Source organism: Saimiri boliviensis, chromosome 5 (genome assembly GCF_048565385.1).
Source record: "Saimiri boliviensis isolate mSaiBol1 chromosome 5, mSaiBol1.pri, whole genome shotgun sequence".
Classification (NCBI taxonomy): Eukaryota; Metazoa; Chordata; class Mammalia; order Primates; family Cebidae; genus Saimiri; species Saimiri boliviensis.
The window spans coordinates 61,716,550-61,737,908 of NC_133453.1; the positions used below are offsets into that span (position 1 = coordinate 61,716,550).

At 42.7% G+C, this 21,359-nt stretch overlaps 1 protein-coding gene across 13 annotated transcripts in view; it reads right to left on the minus strand.

Annotated features, from left to right (window-relative positions):
• Positions 1 to 21,133, minus strand: part of OSBPL6 (oxysterol binding protein like 6) — a 205,715-nt gene extending 184,582 nt beyond the window's left edge. For 6 of the 13 annotated variants that reach the window (XM_039470020.2, XM_074399420.1, XM_074399419.1 and 3 more), the window contains exon 1: positions 20,545 to 21,132. The gene's annotated coding sequence lies outside the window, so the exon portion shown is untranslated. Of the gene's footprint in view, positions 1 to 20,544 lie in introns of all 13 variants that reach the window. The other 7 variants (XM_074399417.1, XM_039470018.2, XM_074399415.1 and 4 more) reach the window with 2 other exon arrangements.
• Between the last annotated feature and the right edge of the window lie 226 nt (positions 21,134 to 21,359).

The window sequence follows — 21,359 nt, forward strand, 5'->3', positions numbered from 1 at the left end:
CATGTGGGAAGCCATAACAGAGACAGAGTTCCTAACCACCACTTACAACGATGCTTTAATGAAGAAAACACAGTGGATTACAACTGAAGATACCACTCCTCCGAGGAGAAGGGAAAGGGCTCATGTGGCTTCCAGCTGGCAATCTGGGCAGAGGATAATGGTAGGGCAGCATGAGGGGCTGGGCCAGTGGCTGACACCTGAGAGATCCAAAAGCAAAGATAAGATGTAATGGGTGCTTCAGAGTGGGGTCAGGTAGAGACTCAAGCCCTGGCAGGGTTGCAGAGATAGAGGGTAGGGCATCCCTATCAAACCGGCTGAGGTCAGGAAATAAGCAGCAAGTGCCAGAAGCAATCTTGCTCTGGCAGGAGCCCTGAGGAGACTGAGGGTCTTGGGGCTGGGACAGCCTGAAAGCTGAGCCCTAGGCACAGTCAGCTATTAATCAAAGACCATCCCCTCGGGCCCCAAAACAAGAGGTTATCCAGTCTCTGAAACCATATTGAAACGCAGCTGCTCACCTATTTGTATACAGGGATCTTAGGATTAATCAGGTGGTTCAGGACCTCCTCAACTTATTTGGGTTTTTGTTTGTTTTTGAGATAGGATCTTACTCTGTAGCCCAGGCTGGATTGTGGTAGTGCAATCATAGCACACCACAGCCTCAAACTCGTGAAACAATCCTGCCTTAGCCTCCAGAGGAGCTGGGACTACAGGCGCACACCACCACACATGGCTACGGTTTTTATTTTTTTAGAGACAGGGTTTTGCTATGTTGCCAAGGCTGGTCTTGAACTTCTGATGCTCTTGTCTTGGCATCCCAAAGTGTTGGGATTACAGACGTGAACCATTGCACCCAGCCTTGATTTTATATCTTGCCCTATCCATGTGGTATAAATTCATGCCCTACATGAATACAGCAAGATACAAAGGCAAGAGTGAGTAGCTTGGCTTTAACCAACCCTCTACCCCTGTCCTTGTCACAGCTCTGAGCCATTCTAGGAGAGAAAGAGAGAGAGAGAGAGAGAGAGAGAGAGAGAGAGAGAGAGAAAGAGAGAGAGAGAGAGAGAGAAAGAGAGGAGAGAGGTGTCATTTTTTTGGGGTGGGAACCTTATCTTACTCTGTTGCCCAGGCTGGAATGCAGTGGTGCTATCTCAGCTCACTGCAACCTCTGCCTCCGTGTTGAAGCAATTCTCCTTCCTCAGCCTCCCAAGTAGTTGGAATTACAGGCATGTGCCTCCACACCCAGCTTATTTTTTGTATTTTTAGTGGAGGCAGGGTTTTGCCATGTTGGCCAGGCTGGTCTTGAACTCCTGACCTCAAGTGATTTGCCCACCTTAGCCTCCCAAAGTGCTAGAATTACCGTTGTGAGCCACCTTGCCCAACCGAGAGGGGTCATTTTTATGTCCATTGTATATAAGGTATGTTGTATCTACATTTACCTTCCTAAACTGATATCCAAACCCAAAACGCCATCAAATAATATGCTTAGGTTGAATCACCTAACAGTAAAATACTAAGGTGTCCTAATTGCAAGGGAAGTTCAGTTTGAAAGTCTTTGCTGGGGCCAGGTGCGGTGGCTCACACCTGTAATCCCGGTACTTGGCGAGGTCGAGGCAGGCAGATCACTTGAGGTCAGGAGTTCAAGACCTGCCTGACCAACATGGAGAAATCCCATCTCTACTAAAAATACAAAATTAGCCGGGCGCGGTGGCTCAAGCCTGTAATCCCAGCACTTTGGGAGGCCGAGGCGGGTGGATCACGAGGTCGAGAGATCGAGACCATCCTGGTCAACATGGTGAAACCCCGTCTCTACTAAAAATACAAAAAATTAGCTGGGCATGGTGGCTCGTGCCTGTAATCCCAGCTACTCAGGAGGCTGAGGCAGGAGAATTGCCTGAGCCCAGGAGGCGGAGGTTGCGGTGAGCCGAGATCGCGCCATTGCACTCCAGCCTGGGTAACAAGGGCGAAACTCCGTCTCAAAAAAAAAAAAAAAATACAAAATTAGCCGGGCATGGTGGTGCATGCCTATAATTCCAGCTACTCAGGAGGCTGAGGCAGGAGAATTGCCTGAACCCAGGAGGCAGAGATAGTATTGAGCTGAGGTCATGCCATTGTACTCCAGCCTGGGCAACAAGAGTGAAACTCCCTCTCAAAAAAAGAAAGAAAGAAAGAAAGAAAGTCTTTGCTGGATGTTTTCTAACTGTCAAATTTACTTATAGGTCAGGTGTAGTGGCTCCTGCCTGTAATCTCAGCACTTTGGGAGGCCCAGGCGGGAGGATCACTTGAGGTTAGGAGTTCAAGACCAGCATGACCAACATGGTGAAACCCTATCTCTACTGAAAAAAAAAAAAAAAAAAAGTTAGCTGGGCATGGTGGCAGGCACCTGTAATCCCAGCTACTCAGGAAGCTGAGGCAGAAGAATCGCTTGAACCTGGGAGACAGAGGTTGCAGTGAGCCAAAATGGTGTCACTACACTCTAACCTGGGTGACAAAGTAAGACCCTGTCTCAAAAAAAAAAAATTAGTTAAAGTCTTTATTTTTAATAAGGTCTTATTTTTCAGAGTACCTATGGCTATAATATGGAAAGAGAGAAAAGCAGGGAAAAAAGGCACCATGTCTTGGAAAGCTTTTTAAGTTATTTAGTAGTTTTTTGTTTATGGTACCCAGGCCTGCAGACTTCAGGCAAAAACTTGTGAGATCTCTGTGAAATCTGCCCAGTTCAACAGGCAAACCTCAGGATACTACTATTTGTAATGAGGGTAGGCTTCCTCACAGGACTGGCTCTGCCCATGAAGCTCTCAGTTTAAAAGACCCATTGAGTGCTTGAAGCTCTCAAATCAGCTCTCTTGGGGACTCACTCTTAAATAGAAGCAGACAAGCCACAATCACCAGATCTGAGGAAAAACTCAAACATGAAACACAGATCAAAACAAACATAAAGAAAGCCACTTGGGGGACACACAGGTTTCCCTGTGAAAGGCACAGAAAATGTCAATAACCTCAGAAGGGTGACAGAAGATACTTCATCCATCAAACAAGAAAGGGATGCTTTAAAAAAAAAAATGAGAAAGAAGAAATTTCAGACATGCAAAACTCAGTAGAAAAGCTGGAAAACTGCCTCTGAAAACCTAGGGGGAAGAAAAAAAGCTGGAAAATAAGGTTGAGGAAATCTCCCAGAAAGTGGGTCAAGAAGATTAAAAACAAAGAAATATGACAGTAAACAGAAAATTAGAGAACCCATGAATCCAGGAAGTCTAATACCCAAATGATCAGAATTCCAGAAATAGAGAATAAAGAAAAGTGAGGGGAAGAAAGCCTCAATAAAACTAATGAAGATGCTTCAAATCTTAAAGACCTTAATTTTCCAGACCGAAACGGCCCACCAAAGACAGACAAAAGACTGAATGTAAACATAGAAAATACTGCTAACTACCAGACAGAAGAACAAACTTAGGTTTGGTTTTGTTTTGTTTGAGACGAGTCTCGCTCTGTTGCCAGGCTGGAGTGCAGTGGCACGATCTTGTCTCACTGCAACCTCTGCCTCCCGGGTTCAAGCGATTCCCCTGCCTCAGCCTCCCCAGCAGCTGGCACTAAAGGCATGTGCCACTACGCCCAACAAATTTTTGCATTTTTAGTAGAAACGGGGTTTCACCATGTTGGCCAGGATGGTCTTGATCTCTTGACCTCGTGATCTGCCGGCCTCGGCCTCCCGAAGTGCTGGATTACAGGCATGAGCCACTGCGCCCAGGCAGCTTTGGTCTTCTTAACAGTAACTTCGGAAGCTAGTGAGTAGTCGACTAACACCTTGAATATTTTAAAATAAAATTATTCCCAACCTTGAATTTTAGGCCCAAACTATCAATCAAGAACGAGAATAGTATAAAAATATTTGTAGACATTTAAGATCTCAAAAACTTTATGCTTTCAGGAAGCTAATGGAGGATGTGCTACATTAAAAACGAAAGGAGAGGAAGGGAGGGAGGGAGGGAGGGAAGGAGGAGGGAAAGAGAGAGGGAGGGGAGGGGAGAGGGAGAGGGGGAGGAGAGGGGAGGAGAGGGGAAGAGGGGAGAGAGGGGAGAAGAAGGGAGGAAGGGGAGATGAGAGAGAGGGGAGAGGGGAGGGGTAAGGGAAGAGGGGAGGCGGGAGGGGAGTGGGGAGGGGCAGAGGAGAGGGGAGGGGAAAAGGGAGGGGGAGGGGAAGGAGGGGGAGGGAGGAAGGACTGAGGAATAGATAAAGAAAGATGAAAACAGGAAGACGTAGAAAGCAGGAGATCCAATACAGGAGAGTTGTGTGTTTACAATAAAAAAGGTTTAAGATCAAAATGCGCAAATAAGTATTTGGAAAGGATCTTGCTGGGCGCAGTGGCTCATGCCTGCAATCCGAGCACTTTGGGAGGCCAAGGCTGACCGATCATGAGTTCAGGAGATTGAGACCATCCTGGCTAACACAGTGAAACCGTCTCTACTAAACATACAAAAAATTTAGGGCGTGGTGGCGCCTGTAGTCCCAGCTACTTGGGAGGCTGAGGCAGGAGAATTGCTTAAATTGCGCCCAGGAGGCGCAGGTTGCAATGAGCCGAGATCAGGCCACTGCACTCTAGCCTGGGCAACAGCGCGAGACTCCACCTCAAAAAAAAAGAAAAAAAAGATCTTGAGGCAGGATATCAAATGTACAGGAGATTTTTCTAAAGCTAGGTAATAACTGGTTTAAAAGAGTTTAATTTAAGAGATAATAACTTTGAGCTAATTGTAAGAGTATTTTTTTTCTTTCTCAACTATTTGATGATAAGCAAGTATTAACCAAATTAATATTTTATTGGATAGCACTTTTGTTTCTTATTTCTTACTTCTTTTCTTTTCTTTCATTCTTTCTTTTTTTTTGAGACAGAGTCACTCTGTTGCCCAGGCTGGAGTTCACTGGCCTGATCTTGGCTCACTGCAACCTCCGTCTGCCAGGTTCAAATGATTCTCATGCCTCAGCCTCCCGAGTAGCTGGGACTACAGGCATGTGCAATCACGCCTGGCTAATTTTTTGTATTTTTAGTAGAGACATGGTTTCACCATGTTGGCCAGGCTGATCTCGAACTCCTGACCTCAGTTGATCCGCCCACCTCAGCCTCCCAAGTGCTGGGATTACAGGCGTGAGCCATCGTGCCCAGCCCAGCACTTTATTTCTAATAAAACTTTGCTACTTGTCACACTGGCACACAAGTTCTCTAAATTCAGTGCCCATAATTTGGTTAATATTTGTTTATCACCAAATAATTGAGAGAAAAAAACACTCTTAAAATTAGCTTGCAGTTATTGCCTCTTAAATGAGACAGTCTTGAACCAGTTACTACCTAGCTTTAGAAAAATCTCCTGTACATTTGATATCCTCCCTCAAGATTCTTTCAAAATACTCTCTCCACCTCCATCTCTCACCCTGCCCCTCAGACACACACAGCAGCTCAGCACACAAGAGGTTCTCATAGGTGACTTTCCCTGCATACTTATGGCATGCAGATTTTCCCAAATTTACTTCTTCAGGCATCTCCTGATGCAGATGTACTCACAGCTGGAAAAACCAACTGTGGTTGGCTTAAAAATACATACCGGCCCCACAGTAAAAAAATACGTTCACAGGCCAAGTGAGGTGGCTCACGCCTGTAATCCCAGCACTTTGGGAGGCGAAGGAAGGCAGATCACCTGAGGTCAGGAGTTCAAGACTAGCCTGGCCAACATGGTCAAACCCCATCTCTACTAAAAATACAAAAAATTAGCCGGGCATGGTGGTGGGCACCTGTAATCCCAGCTACTCGGGAGACTGAGGCAGGAGAATCACTTGAATCCAGGAGGTGGAGGTTGTATTGAGACGATACCGTACCATTACACTCCAGCCTGGGCGAAAAGAGCAAGACTCCATCTCAAAAGACAACAACAACAAAAATGTTCACTTCCTAATTCCCTGAGCTTGTAGATATTACCTTATATGGCTAAGAGAGACTATTACCATATATGACCCCCAAGCATATGATTAAGTGAAGGACACTGAGAAGTGAAGGCGCTTATCCTGGATAATCCAGGTGGGCCCTAAATACAATTACATGTATCCTTGTAAGAGAGAGCCAGAGAGAGTTCTGACATAGACCAAAAAAAAAAGGAGAAGACACACACAGATGAAAAGGGGATGTAAAATAAGACAGAGATTTTGAGTTATGTGGCCATGAGCCAAGAAACACCAAGGACCAGAACCAGAAAGAATAAATTTGTGTTGTTTAAGCCACTCAATTTTTTATTACTGTAGCCATGGGAAACTAGTATACCCCTCTGCCACAACAGCGCTCAGATGCACACACACGAGGCCACCTTTATAGGCAAGGACCCTCTGGTTATCACTTTCTCTTTAAAAACAAAACAAAACAAAACAAACAGACAAACAGCACTTTGGGAGGCTGAGGTGGGAGAATCACTTGAATCCAGGACTTTGAGAACAGCCTGGGCAACACAGCAAGACCTAAACTCTCTAATAAAAACAAAACAAACAAACATATAAAAACAATAACAGAAAACCCTCCTGTAAGAAAGAGTTCGTAAAGAGTTTACTAAAGGCTTTGGTAAGTAAATTAAACCCTATGGTAAGTGATTCAATATAAATCAAATTTTCTATCCCTTTCTTCATCTTGAAAACCAAAGGCTGGATAAAGATACATCACTAAGCATACAGGTTATGTGACAGTGGCCTCATCGTTTTGTGATGACTTTCTGTCCCACTGTCCACTGTATAGAGAGGAAGATGATCAAGTAAAGACACTGATTTTCCTGTGCAGCCTGTGAACTCAGTCTCATTGCTATGTCGTGCCTCATAATCCCTAACCGCACAACTTTAAGTGCTATCCGAGTTCTCAGTTTCCTTTGCATTGACACAGTATATGCTAGCTTTTTCACCACACACGAACCCAAGACAGGTCTTTTTGTTTCATTCTACGTGTTGGAAAATACTATAGTTCTTCACATAAGACAAAAATTGGACACTAACTTTCTCGAAACAGCCAATAAGAGAAACCTTAATCACGTGGCTGTGTAATACAGTATTAGAAAAAGAATTGTGGGCTGGGCGCAGTGGCTCATGCCTGTAATCCCAGCACTCTGGGAGGCTGAGGCAGGCAGATAACCTGAGGTCAGGAGTTTGAGACCAACCTGACCTACATGGAGAAACCCCTTCTCTACTAAAAATACAAAATTAGCTGGGCATGGTGGCGCATGCCTGTAATACCAGCTACTCGGGAGGCTAAGGCAGGAGAATTGCTTGAACCTGGGAGGTGGAGGTTGCAGTGAGCTGCACCACTGCACTCCAGCCTAGGCAACAAGAGCAAAACTCTGTCTCCAAAAAGAAAAAAAATAGGCTTGAGTAGTTGAAAGGTTATGTACTAATTCAACTGCGACTAGATTTTAACAGGTTTTTTTTTTTTTTTTACCATTTTCAAAAAAAAGGCAAAATTAATACTTTTTTGCCCAGCCTTTGATATTTCCATAGCCAAGAACCAAATGCTTCTAAAGTGTGACAAATGATCATTCTAATTAAACTGATCAAACACTTAGCTGTGCTGCTTAGTGATATAATGCCCTTAAGAGGATTAGACAAACAATTCTGGAAATATACAAATCCATCATATTTATTAATGAATTCAGTAAGTGACTACATATAAATTCTCATTTGTCCAAGTCACTGACCTAAAAATGATTGGGGCATATATACTGGAAATATTCCCTACTGTGCTGCTTGATTTTTTGCTCTCTGCAGTGTTTTTGCTGAAAAGATCCTTCAGTATAGTCCAATTTGTCTATTTTTTTTCCCCTTCATCATGAGCACTCTTTATGTCCTATTTAGGAAATCTTTGCTTATTTTTTTCTTTTTCTAGAAGCTTTGTTGTTTTATCTTTCTCAGACCTACATTCTACCTAGAACTGTTATTAGAGATCCAGAACTTATTAGAAGATTAGGTAGAATTCTAAAACTTCTTTCTCCCCCATCACTTCTGAATATCATTATCTGGGGCTAACTACAAGCTCCCTTGTTTCTTTAAGGCCATTACAGCCACTGTCCACACCATAGAGAACTGAAGAGTGCTGAAGCTTCTTTTTTCTTCCCTTCCACCAGCCTTCATCTTTGGCTTCCTCCCTTCCCTGCCTACTTAATCATGAGCTGTCACTTCAACCTCTCTTTCTAGCACTCTCGATTTCCCCCAACTCACTCACTCAAACACAAATCCCAACCCTGGCAAGGAAAAGGCATTATGGGCCAGTTGGCTTTGGAGCTACAGGAAACTGGGTTTGAAATCTGATTATACAATTTACAAACTGCAGGAGCTTGGCAGTCAGTTGACGTTTCTATTTTCTCATCTGTGAAACTGAGAAAGGCTGGGGCTTAGTGTGGAAGAAGGTGGGGTAGAGTATGAAGGTAAAGGTTAACAAAACCAATGCCTTGTAGGCCTATTGTAAGGATGAGAAATAATGTATGTTAAGACCCTGGTGCAGAGTAGGCACTTAATAAGTGTATAAACAGTAGCAAAAAAGAATCAATCAATGAATCAATAAAATTGCTAGCCAACTCAGTCAACTGCACTGCTAGAGAAACTCTCCCTCACAGCTGGGCTTCCAATGGTAAGCTCTTTCCCCTTACCACACTGGCTCTTTTAACTTTTACCACAACCCCTCAAGACCTCCACTTCATTCCTCTGCCTGCCTCCTCACTTTCAACAAATATCTGGGGGACTTCTGCTTCTGGTCAAGATGAAGGATTGAATTTATCTTCTTGTTGGAGAAAAACCAAGAAGTGGATGAAACATACAAAGAAATAGTTTTCAAGATATTACCAGGCAACAAAAGACAGTGATCCCCAAGAGACGGGAAAGGATTGAGGTGAGTCCTAAGAAAGACTTTACTAGGTTATCACCTTGAGTGAGTTTCCAGCAGTGGCACAGGAAGGGGAAACCCAGGCCCAGGGCAGCAGACTTGAGCTGACAGTTCAGAAAAACCAAGGCAGCTGTAGTCCAAAGGAAAAGAGAGATCTTCACAGAGATTTTCAGAGACCTGCAAAGAGTTCCCTCAAGGATTCAGTGAGGCCGGGCAGGGTGGCTCACACCTGTAATCCCAACACTTCGGGAGGCCTAGGCAAGCGGATCACTTGAAGTCAGGTGTTCAAGACCAGCCTGGCCAACATGGTATAACCCCTCTCCAATAAAATACAAAAATTAGTCTGGTGTGGTGATGTGTACCCATAGTCCCAACTATTCGGGAGGCCGACGCATGAGAAATGCTTGAACCCGGCAGGTAGAGGTTGCAGTAAGCAGAGATCATGCTACTTTACTTCAGCCTGGGCAACAGAGTAAGACTCTTTCAAAAAAATAAAAAGAGGAAGAAGAAGAAGAAAGAAAAAAGAAAATAATTCAGTTGAGTCATGCTTATAGGTGTAAGGAAACCAAAGAGGCTCAGGCGTGGTGGCTCACACCTGTAATCCTGGCACTTTGGGAGGCCAACATGGGTGGATCACGAGGTCAGGAGTTCGAAATCATCTTGGCCAACATGGTGTAATTCCATCCCTACTAAAAACACAAAAATTAGCCAGGCATGGTGGCGTGTACCTATAATCCCAGCTACTTGGGAGGCTGAGGCAGGAGAATCACTTGAACCAGGGAGTCAGAGGTTGTGGTTAGCCAAGATTACGCCACTGAACTCCAGCCTTGTGAGAGAGTGAGACTCTGTCTCAAAAAATGAAACAAAACAAAGAGGCTGGAGAAAAAAACACTAGAATATACTACAGATGACAGAACAGTGCCCACACTCACAAAATCAAGAAGTGTCTGCTCCCACCTGTCAAATTAGAAAGCCTCATGATTCAACGGACACTGGGTACAGTACACAGAAGGTTCTTGACCAGTTCGTGGAAAGAATTAGCCTTAAATTAAGCATTATCTGGTCCCACTAAACAAATCTTAAGGCAAGACCTTAAAGAGTCAAACTATTTCCAAGTATATTAACTACATCACTGAATAAAGCTCAAGAACATTTATAGGAATACAAAAATATCCAATACCCAAAAAGGTAAAATTCTCAATATTTAGCATGCAATCAAAAATTGCCAGGCACATAAAGAAGCAGGGAAATATGACTCATGACAAGGAGATCCTGACCAGAGCTGACAAAAAGATTATAACTAGCAGGCAAGGATATTAAAAACAGTTATAATTATATTCCGTATGTTCAAAAAGTTAAGTAGAGATATGGAAGATATTTTGAAAGACCTAAATAACACTTCTAGAGCTGAAAACTACAAACTCTGAATTTAAAAATACATATTTGAATGAGATTAATACTGTAGACATTAGCAGAGAAGAGATTACTAAATGTGAGCCAGGCACAGTGGCGTGAGCCTATAATCCTGGCTACTCAGGAAGCTGAATTAGAAGGATAGCTTGAGCCTAGGAGTTCAAATCTAGCCTGGGCAACATAGTCTCACCTCATAAACTGAGGTGAGACTCTACCACAATTTAAAAAGAAAAAAAGTTAAAAGAAACTAAGTGTAAAGACATAGCAATGGAAACTATTCAAAGTGAAACAGAAAAAAGAGAACTTTAAAAAATGAACAGAGTCTCAGCTGTGAGACAACTTTAAACAGTCTGATATACCGTACATGGAGTTCCTGCAAAAGACAGAATAGTGAAGAAGGAACAGAAAAACATATGTGAAGAAATAATAGCAGATACTTGTCCAACTTTCTTGAAAACAAAAACCCCACAAATTCAAGACACTGAATGAATCTCAATGGCACAAGAGACATGAAGAAAACCACATCAAAGTACATCGTGATCAAATTACTCAACACCAGTGATAAAAATAAATCTTTTTTTTTTTTTTTTGAGACAGAGTCTTGCTCTGTCACTCAGGCTGGAGTGCAGTGGTACAACGTGAGCTTACTGCAACCTCTACCTCCTGGGTTTAAGTGATTCTCCTGCCTCAGCCTCCCAAGTAGCTGGAATTACTGGCATGTGCCACCACACCCAGCTAATTTTTGTATTTTTAGTAGAGACAGGGTTTTACCATGTTGGCCAGGCTGGTCTCATACTCCTGAACTCAAGTGATCTGTCACTTCAACCTCCCAAAATGCCGGGATTACAGGCGTGAGCCACCAAGCCCAGCAGATAAAAAGAAATCTTAAAGCAGCCAGAGAAAAAAAAGATATAATATGTGCAAAAACATGGATAATAGATTTCTCATTGAAAACAATGCAAACAAGAGGCTATATCTTTAAAGCACTGAAAATAAAAATATAGTCTACCTAGAATTTTATACCCGGTCAAAATATCTTCAAAATTGAAGGCAAAATAAAGACATTTTCAGACACACAAAAGTGAAAACGTTATCACCATTGGAAACAAGAAATGTTAAAGGAAGTCTTTTTAAGCAGAAAGAAAATGATTCCAGATGGAAATATGGATCTGAAAAAAGGAAAGAAAATTAATTCCAAGTTCTCTAAGGGCAAAAAAAAAAAAGAAAGAAAGAAAGAAAAAAAGAAAAAAAGTCACCATAAATGGTAAATACATGGTAAATATATAAGATTTTGTAAATTACTATTTACATATCTTTAAAAGATAATTTTTCAAACAAAAGTGGTAACAGTATAATGTGGGGTTTATTATATAAATATGATAACAATACCACAAAGGTCAGAAGGAGAGAAAATAAAGTATAATATTACAAGGTTTCAATGCTATAAGCACTCACTGTAGTGTCACATTGGAATGGCTGATTAAAAACTGACGCAAGTCTACCTGGATTCTGCCATTCCCGAAAGGATCTATGAGCCTACTATGTGACTTGATCTTAAAGCTGACATCATATCTGATAAAGCACTATAACTGCAGTTAACAAGCACATGTAAGAATGGTCATGGGGCTGGGTGCGGTGGCTCACGCCTGTAATCCCAGCACTTTGGGAGGCAGAGGTGGGTGATCACAAGGTCAAGAGATCGAGACCATCCTGGCCAACACAGTGAAACCTCGTCTCTACTAAAAATACAAAAATTAGCTGGGCATGGTGGCACACACCTGTAGTCCCAGCCACTTGGGAAGTTCAGGCAGGAGACTCGCTTGAACTCAGGAGGTGGAGGTTGCAGTGAGCCAAGATCACACTACTGCACTCCAGCCTGGCGACAGAGTGAAATCCTGTCTAAAAAAAAAAAAAGGTCATGGGAACTCTAATTGTCAGACACACTTCTCAGGTTGAAAACAAATAGCACAGGTCCCTGTCAGTATTTTTTCTACATCTCTACATATACGTATTCACAAATTAACTCTAATGGGGAACATGTACCAGGTCAGGATGATTTAGTCTCCAGGCATGTGACGGTTAGTACAAGTCTGGCACTGACTTGGACACCTCACTTAACTCTCAGAGCCTTAGTTTCCACATCTACAAAATTGCTTCTAAGATACTTTCTGTGATTTGGGTAATGCTGGAAAGGCTAATGTGCTACTTAAGTCTTACATATTGAGCCACTAAGAAAACATGTCTCTTGCCAGATGCAGTAGCACACAACTATAACCCCAGGCACTCAGGGAACTGAGGCCACCAGTTGCAGGCTATAATGTACCATGATCATGCCTGTGAATAGCCACTGTACTCTAGTCTGGGTAACATAGTGAGACCCTCATCTCAAAAATAAATAAATACAAAAATATGTCTCTTGATACAAAATATTCTTGAAGTAATCCCAAAAGAATCAAAATTTTTGAAAATGACCATTTTGTCATCCTCAAGTTGTCATTTTAAGTTGATCCTATGAAAATCTGCCTACCAACTGCTAACTCCCAACACTGCCCACCAATATTTTCTTTAGACAGAGTAACCATGACTCTTAACTACCTTCAAATCAGAAAGGTGAATTTAATCTTAATTCTAAATGAAATATTAATAATATACATTTGTAGAGCCTACAATTTTAGAAATATTTATCTGGAATTCCTAAAGCATTTCTGGAAGTCCTAAAGAAAATCTATCTGTTTTAGAAAGAAAATTTCAAGGAATTATAGAAAATAGCATTAAATTATCAAGACACACCTCTGTAGAACACTCTACCACCATCTGCAAAAAGAGATTACTAATTTCTCATAATAGTAATCATCTATGCCTGCAGAGGAAGAAGGAAAAAAGTTATATCATAATTTCTGGATAGTTTTTAGAAGTGTCTGAAGAGCTAGGCACAGAGGCTAACACCTGTAATCCCAGAGTACTGGGAGACCAAGAAGGGTCAGGGGTTTGAGATCAGTCTGGCCAACATGGTGAAACCCCGTCTTTACTAAAAATACAAAAATTAGCCAGGCGTGGTGGCACATACATCTGTAGTCCCAGCTACTGGAGAGGCTGAGGTAGGAGAATTGTTTGAACCGGGAGGCGGAGGTTGCAGTGAGCCGAGATTGTGCCACTGCACTACGGTCTGAGTGACAAAGTGAGACTGTCTGGAAAAAAAAAAAAAAAAACTGTCTGAAGAAACAGAAACTTCCTTGCATTTAACTCATAAGTTATTGATTTGCACATAAATGTCAAATTGCCCATCTTAAAAGCAAAACAAACAAACAAACAAAAACAAACAAACAAACAAAAAAACTAGAAAGCTCCAGCACCTCCAACATAAAGAAATGTGCTTTAATCTTTGTATAGTTTATTGCTGGCTTTGAAAAATGTAATCCCTAAACCATATTATTTCACACAATTTGGCCACCTCTCAAAGAATAATTAGGCATTCTTCTCAAATAATTTTTTAAAAATACTTCTTACATAGAAAAATAATTGTCAGCTACCCAATAATGGGCATTTTGAGACTAGAAGTGCAGCACTGCTTTATCTAAATATGTGTTTTCCTTCCAAGTTTAAAGGGAAAAAGCTTCGAGTTTTTTTCCCCAGTGCTCCGAAAGATTAGAATGTAAACACAAACCAAACAGAATTGTAATTAGCATTTCAAATGGCAAATAATGTACAGTATAATTTTATATGAATCAATTAACAAAAATTGTATATTTAACAACACTTACTGAATGCCCACTATGTACAAGGCTGTGTGATGTGGGAGTTAAAAAGATGAATAGATAGAGCTTTCTAGTTCTATGAAAAGCCCCTTAATAGCATTAGTTTTGGGGATTTAACAAATGGGAAAAAAGAAAAAAAAAAACCTTTTAATGGTTATCAGTCCTGCTGAGGCTCCCTGTGACATTTGAGCAGTCACTCACAGGCAGCTAAAGGTTGAAGGCTCAATATCTCAGAGAGCCAGGCAACCATAGGATTTAGCCCCAAACCTAAACAATAAAATCAGTCAGACTTCTAGAAAGACCTAGAACAACACTTAGCAGTAAATACCTAAGCATTTCCCCAGAAGCATATGAACAGAAATATTAAGTGTGTAGAAAGAGTAATGGTAGGGGTTTATCAGGGAACAGAAGAAAGAATGGAAAATAATGTGAATTTTTATTTGTCTCAAGCAGAATTTCACAGTATAATCAAAATTTAAAACACTGCCTTTGGATAATGACATATGAAAGCTCTCATTTGATTTAAGAAAATCAAGTTTTATGCTTATGTTTCCTTTAATTACCCATAAGGATTAATATTTTTGGTCATATTTTACTATCTGCCAGATAGTATTTATTTATGAACTGAATGAACATGGCAAAGGCTGAGTGAAAAATCCAGAACATCCAATGGTATATGATGCATCTGATTTCCTCTCAGAATATAACAAATGTATAAACTGTCATATCTAATAGTCACTAAACACCAACAATACATCTAAAGGCAACTGAGTTAGACAAAGTTGAATTTGAAAGAAATGTTCTATTTGAATGCTTATCTATTACTTGAAAAACTAAGATCCAATTAAATTCTCCTTGATCATCTTAGCTATTGTGCCTTTGAGGGTACTACTTCTGTAACAACTCCCTAATATTGCTGGCAACATGTGGTGAGTTTTTACTCTGGGCCAGAAATTCACAGAATATTTGACACAACTGGAGAGTTAAGCCCTATCTAATATATCCATATTACAGACAAGGAAACCACTTTGGGCAGATTACTTAACCTCTTTGCCTGGGTTTTCTCATCTTTATTTATTTGTTTGTTTGTTAGTTTGTTTTTGAGATGTAGTCTTGCTGTCGCCTAACCTGGAGTGCAATGGGGCAATCTTGGCTCACTGCAGCCTCCGATTCCCAGGTTCAAATGATTTTCCAGCCTCAGCCTCCTAAGTAGCTGGGACTACAGGCGTGCACCACCGCACCCAGCTAATTTTTGTATGTTTAGTAGAGACTGGGTTTCACCATGTTAACCAGGCTGGTCTTGACCGCCCAACCTCAAGTGCTCCACCCACCTAGGCCTCCCAAAGCAATGGGATTACAGGCGTGACCCACTATGCCTAGCCTCAAAGTTATTTTTAAAAGGTAAATAAGTTAAATAGGAAAGAAGCAATGACTAACATGAATTGACATTTGTAACATCTCCAAAAACCTGAAAAATCTAACCGATTACTTAGAATCTGTTAATTCATTCCAAAAATATTTATTCAACACCCACCATGTGCTAGGTCCAGAGAATACAGTAGTAGCTAAGTTAGACATTATAAATGAGGAGCATGTGCTCACTTATTTGTGGAGGCTAAAAATTAAAACAATTGAACTCATGGAGATAGAAAGTAAGAAGGATCTTTACCAGAGGCTGTGAAGGATAGTGGGGAAGTGCAGGGGAAGTAGTTAGCTAATGGGTACAAAAAAATAGTTAGAAGCAGTGAATAAGTAGGCTGGGAGTGGTGGCTCAGGCTTGTAATCCTAACGCTTTGGGAGGCTAAGGCAGGAGGATCCCTTGAGCCCAGGAGTTTGAGACCAGACTGGGCAACATAGGGAGACTCTGTCCCTTTAAAAAAAAAAAAAAAAAAAAGGAAAAAAGAAACAATGAATAAGATCTAGCATTTGGGTCAGGCAACATGGCTCATGCCTGTAATCCAAGCACTTTGGGAGGCCAGGGCAGGTGGAACACCTGAGGTCAGGAGTTCAAGACCAGCCTGACCAACATGGTGAAACCCCATCTCTACTAAAAAATACAAAAATTAGCTGGGCATGGTGCCAGTTGCCTGTAATCTCAGTTACTCAGGAGGCTGAGGCAGGAGAATAGCTTGAACCTCGGAGGCAGAGGTTGCAGTGAGCCAAGATCATACCATTGCACTTCAGCCTGGGTGACAAAGCAAGACTCCGTCTCCAAAAAAAAAAAAAAAAAAAAAAAATCTAGTATTTGATAGCACTTCAGGTGACTATAGTCAATAATAATTTAATTGTACATTTTTAAATAACTCAAAGAGTATAATTGGATTGTTTGTAACACAAAGGATAAATGCTGGAGATGATGGATACCCCATTTACCCTGATGTGACTATTACACATTGTGTGCCTGTTTCAAAATATCTCACATACTCCATAAACATATACGCCTATTAGGTATATAAAATAAAATTTTTTAAAACTCTACATGTAAAGCAGATATCATATTGCAAGTTTTCAAATATGAGCTTCGATATCTATTACCACATACTTGAGATGTTTAAACCTCACTAAAAGTTCCCACAGCAACTCCACTATTTCTTTTCTTTTTTAAAAGAAAAAAAATTGGTTCTCCCTCATAGGTGGGTGTTGAACAACGAGAACATGTGGACTCAGGGAGAGGAGCATCACACACTGGGGGCAGTTGGTGAGGGTAGGGGAGAGACAGCAGGGGGTGAGGAGGGAGGGAGGGTGGGGAGGATAACATGGGGAGAAATGCCAGATATAGTATACACCTAAAGTAAAATAAACAATTTTTTAAAAAATACAAAAAAAAGTTTGATACTACACACCAAGATTATTCATACTTGTTATCATTACAGTCACCTTTGACTCTCCTCCTCTTCTTTTCTAGGACAGTAGATTTAGTTTTTAAACTACTCCTTTTAGTTTTTTCCAAACTTGAGAACTCTCATATCAATCAGCAGCCCCTGCTAATGAGGGACCTTGGATCTCTCCCCATAGCCCCAACCTATCAGTTTCCTAAATTTTCTGTGTAAATGCTTTTCACTGTTGGAAAATTTCCCATGGCTCCCTCAACTTCTGCTCATATCATTTTTTTCTAATCCACAATAGCCTTCCTCTTCTCAGCATGACCACTTTCTGCTCAACCTTTTTGCAACTCCCTTCCATGAACTCTGGGCAATTCATGCCTATACTCAGGGACTGTTTCTTCATCTTTCAACCGATATCTTGTAGGTAGATATCTTCTGGTACAGAAGCCTGTTGTCTTGTGACAACTCTGGTGTCCTTATTTTCTTTTACCTTAGAACCTGAAAATATTACCACTGGTCCATACATGATCCTCTTTTTTTTTTTTTTTTAATACAATATCTGCCTCCCCCCATCCAAAGTTTCAATTACCCATAGTCAATCAAGTTCTGAGAATAGGTGAATACAGTACAATAAGATAATTTGAAAGAGAGAGAAACACATTCACATAACTTTTTATTACAGTATAGTGTTAATTATTCTGTTTATTATAAATGTTAATCTCTTACTGTACCTAATTTAAAAATTAAATTTTATCAAGGTATGTACACATGGAAAAGGATATACATAGGGTTTGGTACCATAGGAGGTTTCAGGCATCTACTGGGGGATTTGGAACATATTCCCCTTGGATAAGGGGGGAATTACTGTACAATGATCACCTATGAACTCACCATGAAACCCAAGGACTAGGTCATTACTAATAACTAACATCCATGTATGTGTTCCTCCCCACATGCCATCCCCTTAGGATAACTGCCATCCTAAGTTTTATATTTATCATTCTCTTGCTTTCTAAAAAAAAAATGTGTATTTCAACAGATACATACTCAAAACAGCAAGTGCATGTTTGTATTTAGTGTTTGTATTTGATTGTTTCTCTGGCTTATATAAATTAGTACAACCATTTTGGAATATAATTTGGCAATACCTAATAAGTTGAATATTCACATACCCCACAATCCAGCAATTTTATTCCTTGGTATTAACCCAAGAGAAACACTTGCACATGGGCCCAGAAAACATGAATAATCAGAGCAACACTGCAATATTTTAAAAAATGAAAAAAACAAAAATAAAAAAATAATAATCATAATGGTCACTGAGAGAAGAAGCAGCATACTGTGTTATAAGTGGAATATTGTACTGCAGTGAAAGTCAGTGAGCTACAACTACATACAGTATGAATGAATCTAGAGATATCATATTGAGCGAGGGAAAAAAAGTTCCAGAAGTCAATGGATAAGTATGACTTTAAAGTTAAAAAAAAAAAAAAAAAAACTTTTTAAAAAGTATCATAATTATGACCTAACCTTTTCAGCAAAACAACAAAATTCTTATTTTGAGAATGTGTGCCTTATCTTTCAAAGCTACATTATCTTCTCCCTAGTCCAACAGTTTTATGAGTAAAGTCACAAGAAACTTTTATATCCTTATGTAGTTTACCTAATTTAATTCGATATCTGTGGTGGTACTAAGACCTTCAACCACAAAGATTTCATCTTGGAAGGGCTTTATTTTTCTTCTTGAAGTTAACTTAAGGTTAGAGCAATCTAGGAATAAGAAAACTTACATATGTGATCCTGTAAAAGTACAGCAGAACTACCTCATATTAAAGTCAAGATTCATCTGACAAGTCATAGTAATCTGAAACTGAGGTATCCCCAAAGATAATCCATCCACTGAATGTATAATGAAGTTATCAACATTACATCTGAAAATATGAGCAAAACCAGGATTTTTCGGCTTTCTAAAAGCCTGAAATTTTAATTTCAAAATATTTCATTTTTACCTTAAGAAAATTATTTCTTAGGGAAAAATACATTAAATCCAACTGCAAAAGAATAACAAGAAAAAAATCCACCAATCAGGGCCTTTCCCAATGAGAGTTATGCATATTCTCTGTAGCTGATTATAGCTGAATTACACTGCAGCTTCCCTTCGACCTTGGGAACCCTGCTCACTCTCAGAGTTACTGCGAGGTCTTCTGTTTCATTTATTATTAGTCTTTGTATCTGCAATGCTGTAACGTGCGATAGAAATATCAACATTGTGAGCTCGCAGTACCCAAAACTATAGAAATGTTTCCAAAAAACATAAAGCTGGGGGGAGGGGGCGGGAGAAGGATGAAAGAAGGAAAGAAACAAAAACAAAACAAGTGGAAAACTAAGTTAATGGTATTCAGATAGGAAATTTCTTATTTTTACTTTGTGAAGACTTCATTTCCTAATCAGCGTAGTGATATATAACCCTTAGCATGCAATTTTTAAATTTAAGATGTCCAAGAAAAATTATTATTTATTAAAAAAAAATCACAGCTGAATATAATATACAATTGGCTAAACTTAGCCCAGCAATTTATAAATGAAAGTTCCTATAGAAAACAAACCTTACAGGATTTTGTGTCCAGAAGAGTGGAGTAATCAAGCAACCCAGGGGGTTCACTTAGTTTCGTGTCATTTGCTTTATGTCCATTATGTAATGCTTCCCCCAGCTTTAGGTCTCTCTGTTTAAGCAACCATTCAGGTATATCACAGAATTGTCACAAAATCAGTATTTGGTTATAACTTTCAAAAGCAGCTAAAAAGGTGCCTTGCAGACGTGTCATATGCAGCAGAAGCTTTGGGGAGAAAATCTGCTGGTGTCATTACTTCTCCAGGCTTCCTCCCCAGGTCTCCCATTCCCTCCTCCCCCAGCATCCCCGGCGACAAGATCTGCGGGCAGCTCCCGGCTCGACGCAGGGTAAGCACGTCTTGACTGCAATGCAAACCCTGTCCGGGTCTGAACTAGGGAAGGCAGACTCGGCCCTGGCCGGGAGTGTGGACGAAGGCTGCAGGGAGGGCTGCAGGGGCGCCAGCAGCGGGTGGGCAGGGGTGCCCCGCGAGGGCAGTCCGCAGTGCACGCGCACAATAAAACCCAGTGCACAACTTCCCCAGCCGTTCCTCTCCGCTTCCCGGATTCCCTGAAAGGTGCCGCGTAGGCGTTAGCTCGCGCGGGCGCGGGCGCTCTCACCCGCGCCGGTTCGGTTTTCCGCTGACAATTACATCAGTCCTTCTCCCGGCCCCTGCTTCAATCCCCAGGCAGCCTGCAGGGCGCAGGGGCGCCGGCCCGCGCGCGAGACTGCGGGCGCGAGTGCCAGGCAGCCGGAATTCCCGGCAACGAGAGGGAGGGAGGGTGGCAAACGGGGACCGCGACACAGACGCCCCCTCCCATCCCGGCCGCGGGAATGGGCTGACACCGCCGCCCCCCACTTCCCTGTAGCCCGGCTATCCCGCTGGGGCGCCTCCAAGGGGGACGGCGATGCCCTGGTGGACCGAGGCTGCAGGTGCCCACCCGCGCGTCCCTCGGGGTCCTCGGCCCCCCGGAGGCGCACAATGCCCCGGGCTGCGATGCGGGTACCGTGGCTCCCGCCCCAGGCATTCCCTTTGCAGCTAGGACACCTACCTGGAGCGCAAGCGGCGGCGCCGCGGGTTCTGCGGCGGCTGCGCGGCTGCGGCGGGAGGCGGGAGGCGGGAGGCGGCCCAGGCAGGCGGACGGGCGCGCGGGCTGGCGGAGGAGAGGAGGCACGGTCGCCGCCTGCGCCGAGCCGCGATCTCCAGCACCGACAGCGGCGGCGGCGACCGTGCTGCGCCTCCAGTGGTCCGCGGCGCCGCAGCCCCTCCTCTCCCACGGGCGGGGCGCGCTAGCGGGGCGGTGCTCCGGGCTCTCCGCCCCCGGCTCCCGCCCGTCCGCCCGGCTGGAGTGGAGCTGCCCGCGGCCGGGGCTCCCCATGCGCACCCACCCTACCAGGCGTCCCTCCCTGCTCCGCCGGACGGGCCGGGGACACGGCGCACTGCGCCCCGGTCACGCGGGGTCCCACAGCCGGGTCTCTCCCCTGGCCCGGCCTCCGTGGTAACCCCTGGTGTCCCGAGATCACCCGCCGTGGAAACCCTAGGCTTCCATCCGCGGGCCTGCGCGCTGTAGCGAAGCCCTCGCCCGCGCAGTACGGCGGAGGTGGGCCGGCCGCGCTCCGCAGGGGTGTCCCCGAACAGCTCCAGCACTCGGTCCCGGGAGCGCGGCGGCCGGGAGCACTGCGGGAGACCGGATTCCGAAAGGAACGGCTGCCTGACGGCTTCCGCTTGGGGCTGCCAAGCCCCTGTCCCTGGGCGCCCTTCTAAGGCCGTCATTTCATACACACACGCGACTGTGCCTGCCTGCTCTCGTCCCTGACTCACCTGGGAGCAAAAACTTCCCGGGCCCAGGGAAATACTTCGATTCTG